This window comes from Penaeus japonicus, unplaced genomic scaffold, assembly GCF_977035675.1.
Source record: "Penaeus japonicus unplaced genomic scaffold, GWHDUDI00000001_assembly GWHDUDI00000019, whole genome shotgun sequence".
In the NCBI taxonomy this organism is placed as follows: domain Eukaryota; kingdom Metazoa; phylum Arthropoda; class Malacostraca; order Decapoda; family Penaeidae; genus Penaeus; species Penaeus japonicus.
In genome coordinates, this window is record NW_028234421.1 from 24,183,915 (window position 1) to 24,191,414 (window position 7,500).

At 35.3% G+C, this 7,500-nt stretch overlaps 1 protein-coding gene across 2 annotated transcripts in view; it reads right to left on the reverse strand.

Annotated features, from left to right (window-relative positions):
• Positions 1-344, reverse strand: part of LOC122248134 (uncharacterized) — a 22,779-nt gene extending 22,435 nt beyond the window's left edge. The window contains exon 1 of one of the 2 annotated variants that reach the window (XM_086547570.1): positions 148-344. The gene's annotated coding sequence lies outside the window, so the exon portion shown is untranslated. The remainder of the gene's footprint in view (positions 1-147) is intronic. The other variant, XM_086547566.1, reaches the window with a different exon arrangement.
• Between the last annotated feature and the right edge of the window lie 7,156 nt (positions 345-7,500).

The window sequence follows — 7,500 nt, forward strand, 5'->3', positions numbered from 1 at the left end:
CTGCAGTTCCCTCTACGACCATACAAAAAAACTACAACACACACGACTGCAGGACTCAAGAATGCAAAGAACGCCATTCAACTTTCTACGACAAAGCTTAATTTCCGGGAAAAAATAAGAAGATCCATGAATATCAACTATCCTTACCAGCATAATGGGAAGACTCAGATGAAGCAAATATTTGAAACGATATAGTGTCGGCGATGACCTGGTCGTGGTGCCAGTGGTGGTGCAGGGGTCAAGGGGGTCGTGGCGGGGTCGTGGCGGAGGCGGTGATTGGTCGCGGACGACGAGGCGCTGCAGGTGCGGTCGTGGCGGTGCTCCTACGGCTACTGGTCAGGTGCTGGCGCCGCCTTCCTCGGGGTCACATGGCGCAACGCAAACGTTCGTCTCTTTGAGCTTCGTTCAGTCACTCCGCGAAGGATGGGTTTCATTTCGCTTCGTTCCCATAACGTTCTGCAATATCCGAATCCATATGCTTCTTAAGAAATGCAAGCGAAACTCGGAGGAATGGTGAGACAACGATAAGAGAAGGAAGTAAGAATAGAGACGATCGAAAAAGTTATCAGAGGTCAAGCGCGATAGCCACCGAGATGTTGATCAAAACGTATCATTAATTAGTCGAAACACCGAACGAGAGTGACACAGCGCATGCGGGACACATGCAATGAACAAATAAACATTCATTTGCACATTCAAATTATTATCTGTGTGTGACAAGTGGACATGATCACCCAATTATGGAACGGAATGCAGTGGCAATTTGATCATGACGTCAGCGAGACAAACAAGGAGATATGACTCGAAGCAATAGACATAAGGTTCGAAGCATTAGAAGCAGCTGATGATAACAAAAAACAACAACATTAAAATCGAGGAAGACCTAAATTGATAATGATGTTAAAAGGAGGACAGGTTTAGATAAGGCGCCTGTCAATAACAGGAAGTAATTCGGACAAAAGAGAGGAGCATCATTAATAATACTCAGACGAGGCTTTTAGGGCCAAAAGAGCGAGATTCGGACGTCCCAAATTTGAAAGCAACGTTTACTGATCCAGGGAGATAAAGTTGTGGTTTGCTCTGGCCATCACCTCGCTTACTGACGTCGGCCTGGCTTTTAGCAGCGGCGAGATATTGCAGATACGGTCCTAATGCAAGAATGGAAATGTCCGGAAAGCCCTGTCAAGGAGACCGTAATATGTGACGTCTGTAACGAGAATACAGTGGTAGACGACTCGTGTATTTCGCCCAAAGAGGAGGATTTAGTACTCGCTTGTGGGAAAAGAGATGAAATTTCCTTAAGAAAAAAGAGCAAACAAACGTGGATTTCGCCTGAAAAAAAAAAAGAAAAAAATGCGGATAATCCTGAAGAAGAAATGAAACTGGAGAAAACAATGTAGAATTTACCCGAAGGAAAGACTTTCATTTTGCTTGAAGAAAATAACTATATTTGAATTTGTCTGAAGGAAGAGATGAATAGAGAGGTGAAAAGTGTATAAGTGAAGAACAGGACGAGAAGATACTAGAAGATTATTCTCACGACGATGAAGCAAAATTTGTAGGAAGATTACAAGGCTTGATATAGTTAGTTATTGTTGTATATAATTTATTTTTTTATTGATCATTTATATACATTTATTTATAACTTGCTTGATTTTGTAGTATTTTCTTTACTCTTATTGATATTCATTTTATTTTATTAATATTCGATTTACTTTTAGTAACTATCTATTTACTTTTTCAATATTTTACCTGTTTTATAATGTATTCATTTACATTTACAACACATTTATTCCCATTGGCTAAAACCATTCTTATCTTTATTATCGTTTTCATATATGCTGCAGTTAAAAAACAAAAAACAAAAAAAAAATCATTCACAAATGATCTCGTTCATTGTGTAGAGAATATGACCTTGAACGTCCATTGATAAAAATTAGGATAAGACAAAATGAGGCTAATTATCACCAATCAAAGCTATTAGCATAACCTTGAGGAATAAAATGATCGTGGCCAGAATCTCACAGAATCTCAGGCGAAGCGAAGAATCGACACTTGAGTTTTAGCGTCACAGCGTAATGGCCAAATAGTTTTCACATTGATTCTTATTTTACAAAAATATATAACCGATTTTATATACAATTAATACTAATTAATACTCCTAACTGTATTATGTATCTGTATACAGTAGTGTGACTTTTCTGTTTTTAATTACCTTTACTCTAGATTTTAGATCTATGCTTATAACTTCCTCGCACTTCTATAACGAGTCTAAAAATCTAACTTAAGGGAGGCCGACACTCAAGCCTCTATGGAAAGGGATGCTCCGAATTAAACTACAAGAATCACTGCACGAGACAGTGTAATCTTAACGGAAGTAGAAAGCTCTGAATTAGGAGATTATGTGTAACTAATTACCTTACGTAATGGACCAGAGGGGACCTTATTATATCTAAATATTAATGTGTCCACCTCATGAGAACTAATATTCCATTATGACTGTTCAGTAGGTTAATGCATGGACAGCCATGCAACAAAATAATTATAAACAATGAAACGATTATACTAATGGAAAAAAATACTCTCGATTTTAAACTCTAAAGACCCACAGTCTACCACAAACAAGCCAGGGAATCAGTGCAATACATGTACATCTACTTAATTAAGGAGACCAAATAGCTCTATCACAAAAAAAGAAGAAAAAAAAAATGCAGCCTGCTTATCACCTACTGCCGACCGTAAAGAGGTTTACAGCTCGTCACCTGACCTGACTTGAGCGGGTCATCTTCACACGAACGATCACATGCATCCGCCTTCTGCAACACGAACGCCGACGTCATAAAAGACCCGGATGAAAGTGTAGCCCGCGTGCACTTAGGGGATATTAATCTTAATGGCTATTAGTTCGTGGAATTTTCTTCTTCTTTTTTCTGTGCTTGGTCGGCTTGCATATTGCAGCGGGGGAGAAAAGCGAGGGTTGAAAAATGTAGGATAGTGTTTTGTATCGCGCTGTTGCAGGTGATATCAATAAAGTAGATGAAATAAAGATTGTCAGAAAGTTAAACACTCCTTAATTTTATCATGATATGCTTTCAACAGAAGGGCAAATTTGTTTTCTAACTGAATATTGATTTCTGATAAAAGACATGTTTTTCCTTTGAAACTTTTATCACACTTCTTATCGGTATATCTTTCATTAGAGGGTGATAATATTTTTTCTTTGATTAGGGTAAAGTGTATGCTCACACGTTTGCGAAGATAATGCAATCACACATTTTCAATGACCTACCTTTAAAAAAAAAAAATTCTGGTATGATTTACATGTTGTAAGATCAGGTGATCGTGTTCCTCTTTTTATTATTACAATTATTATTTCAATTATTGTGATCAGGATCATTATTTTCACTATTAATATCATCATCTTAATCATCATAATCATTATCATTACTATCATTATAGTAATCAGCACTATCATCATCATTATTATTACTATCATCATCATTATTATCACCATCATTAATTTAGAGACATCCATCGCATTAAACATGACAAACGCAACATGGAGCTTGCAAAAAAGCTTGGAAACCTTTGCTGAAAATGACAAAGCAAACAAACACGTTGAATATGTCCAACTGCCTGGCATTAAGCTTAAAATCTTCACATCCGTCAGCATTATTTTCAAGATTTACCGAAAAGTCTCAAATTATATAAAAATCGCAAAGCTAATTTTTTTTTTTTTTTTTTACCTAATGGTGTGGTTATAAACGTTCGAAAGAGAATGTCGTTTGGGAGAAGGTTTAGAATAAATGCTTACTCACTCACTCATTCACTCACTTATTCACTCATTCATTCACTCATTCATTCATTCACTTATTCATTCATTCACTCACTCATACACTCACTCACTCATTCATTCATTCACTCACTCACTCACTTATTTACTCTCTCTCTCTCTCTTTCTCTTAATGATGATGATTATTCAACGGACAATCTTAATGATGATCTAATAAAGTTATAGCTAATGGATAAGGATATAAGATAGACATTGAGTTTAGAACAATGCTTCTTACAGATTTACCTACTGTGAAGAGTGTCGCTTGCAACATAATAAAGTGTTCCATCTATCTGTGCAAACTCGTTGAGCTGATACAATTCAGGCATCTATCTAGTGTAGTCTGTATTAGCATGACTAGCCCTTTGTTAGTGCCTGCAGTGCAATGTTTTTCAAAGTTTTCGCAAAGGCAAATTAACAACTTGGTAATCTGCGGTTTATCACTCAACAACTCTATCCTTGTCTATTTAGAGAGTTATAGCGACTTAATTCATGTCAGATCTGTCATTCATCGCTATAAGCTTAAGTTTATGAATACTTCCGTATGAACCTAGTCATCAGTATGCTAAGCGCAGGTAGTTGCTAGCGCTAGAGGATATACTTCTGTAGAACTGCAAACCCGTCATAGTTCTTAGATTTGCATAATACATAAGTTATGGATACCTTGCAAACGTGTGCGATGGTCTGTCTACCAACAACAAATGTGTAGGGATAAAATATACAGGTCCGAGTCTGGGTCGCAGCCTGATGATACTATAAGATCAAAATCGTCTAAAACACTATTTGCAACATTTTCAGACGAATGCAATGTCTAGTAGGCTCTTTGTGAGTCATATGATTTGTATGCACACATAGTCTTGCAAGTCCAAAAGAATGTCATCTCTCACTATTAGTTATCTTTAGATCTATCGAAATCTCCTGCCTTTCTCGGTGGTGTAATCTTGCTGATCACAAACTCTCTAATTTCCTTAAGTACGAGCGGGCTGAATGTCTTAGGACTTTGTCTTGCTGCATAATCTTTAGTCTTCCATAGTATTACTTCCTTTCAAGTATTGTACTTCTGAGTGTATACATCAAAATCGTACTTAATAATCATTCAAATACTTGAAAACGATATTGCCGAATGTTGTGTCTTGGTATAATGCGAAGGATCACCAATTTTTCAAGGCTATCTTATACTACAATAAAAATGAGACTGAAGAAAGTGTGTGCAGGCGATGATGATAGTAATAACTTCTCTTCATTTAAACCTGTCATTGATGTATTTACGTATCTAATATTATGTTGTTGTTTTTTTCTATTTGTAACAATGAAATGTTCTTAAAAGACATATGACACTGATGATATGCTGATATAGTAAACTAGCTCACTGAATGTTATTTATAGTGAATGTCATAAACGTAATTGTAACTATACCCTACTTGAATATGGAATACTTTTCTTCTGATCCTTTCCATCGTGCAGGGGACTGATAGCCATAACAAAGCTATTGCTCTGCATTGCATAATGAGACAAAATATACATAGAAGGCGGAAAAGGAAAGAGCTGTATGGATATCATCATACAATTTCTTTACAATACTTACCATACCGTCACTTATGGTAACATCATATTCTGCCATGTTTTAGGTATCTGCAATGACCTCATGCACTTTCATGCACCTTGATTTCCTCAACAACTTCACGGTAATATTTTTCTTTCTTAACTGCGATTGTTTCCAGTTGTGTGGATGTTGATTGGGCTGGAAACAGGAGGTTTGTGTGCTGTCTTGGGTGTATAGAAATCAAGGGATCAGGTAAAGGGCAGTCCCAGTACCGCGTCATCATTCCGATTTGACCTCAAATTAAATATTTCGTAGTTAGCAATGGGATGAAATGATTGATATAGATAGATCACTTCGTAGTATAGGTTTCTTAGCACATAATGCACATCGTGTACTTTTTCTGCAATATTTTGCACGGCATAATAATTGACTCGGAGGGAAGTACACGACACTCCCTCGACAAGTAAATGAAATAATGCATTCGCGCCCGTAGACTTCTTCGGCCACATTGCAGATATTCTAAATCATTCTTATAAAAGCAAATACCTTATTCAAGAGTAAAATTAGATGATTAGATTAGATTAGGGAAGCTGTTTCAGAATACTTAATCACAGCGCCCTTATTAGAACGCAACGTCAAAGTGCAGCAACATAGGTGGCCATTGCAGGTCTGCACCTTGTGGTGAAGATGTATATTTTTGTAAACGTGTATTTATATTCACAAATATATAAAAGAAATAGAGACTTACCAGTTCAATTAAGTAGTAAGAGAAGATGAGTAACTCGATCCCAATATACACAACCTTTCGCTTAGATAATCATTTACGATTAACATAGAATTATGAATGTTTACGCTTTCAAACTGCCTACGGACACGCGCGTCCTTGATTACCTGCAGTAATCAGTTTGCAATCAACTGAACTCAAATTACCCAAAGACAGACAATAGACTCGTTAAGAGTGAGCCAAGAAGTAGACAAAAGGTGATCGGGTTCTGTGAGCGAACATAAAGACATAGGAAGTTTGTCGGACTTTTTCAATATAAAAAAAAAAAAAAAAGTTTGATGTCAGGAGAGCGGTTTCCCTTTCTTAATTAAGACATCTTGGTCATCAGTTTCAATAACGATTTTAATGTTAATCTTTTATCAGAACCTTTTATTGTTCTTTATTATGTTTGTTATCAATATCGTTATCATTGTTATCATTACCATTACCATTATTACTATGCGTTATTATAAACCGACAATATATATCAGTGTCACTTTTATAATCATCGCTGTGATTATGATGATTATAATAATCATGATAAAGTGATACTACTATAGTTATTATCAGAAACCAAGAGAGATAAAGAGATAAAGAGAAGAGAGAGACAGAGAGAGAGAGAGAGAAAGAGAGATGAAAAAATTCATTCCATGCAACCGTATATATGATGTTTATCATAGCGTGATGTAGTGAAATCACAATAATAACAATAGTAGTAATGGTAGTAATTGAACTTGTACAAAAGTTCAATCTGTGTGTTATACTTTTGTTTTAATTGTTTCTGCTTAGTCTATATACAAAACAAACAAACATTCAGTTGGCTGCATTCGAATAATTGATATTATCATTGACTTCAATGATAAATATTCTGATGTTAGTAATTATAACATACACAGACACACACACACACACACACACACACACACACACACCAAACACATAAACCCCCCCAAACCCCCCCCCCACACACACCACACATATATATCACAGTGTATATATTTATATATATATATATATATATATATATATATTTATATATAAAAATATGCATATTATATTATATAATATATTACATATATATATATTATATATATATATATTATATATATATATATATATACATTAGGATTGATGTGTGTGTGTGTGTGTGCTGTGTGGTTGTGTGTGTGTATGCTGTATGGATGTATGTATTTATATATATATATATATATATTATATATATAATTATATATATATATATACTATATATTTAATCCATACATATACAAATATCTATACTATATATTATAAATATATATTTTATATATATATATTCTATATATATATGTGTGAGTGAGTGAGTTGTGTGCTGTGTGTGTGTTA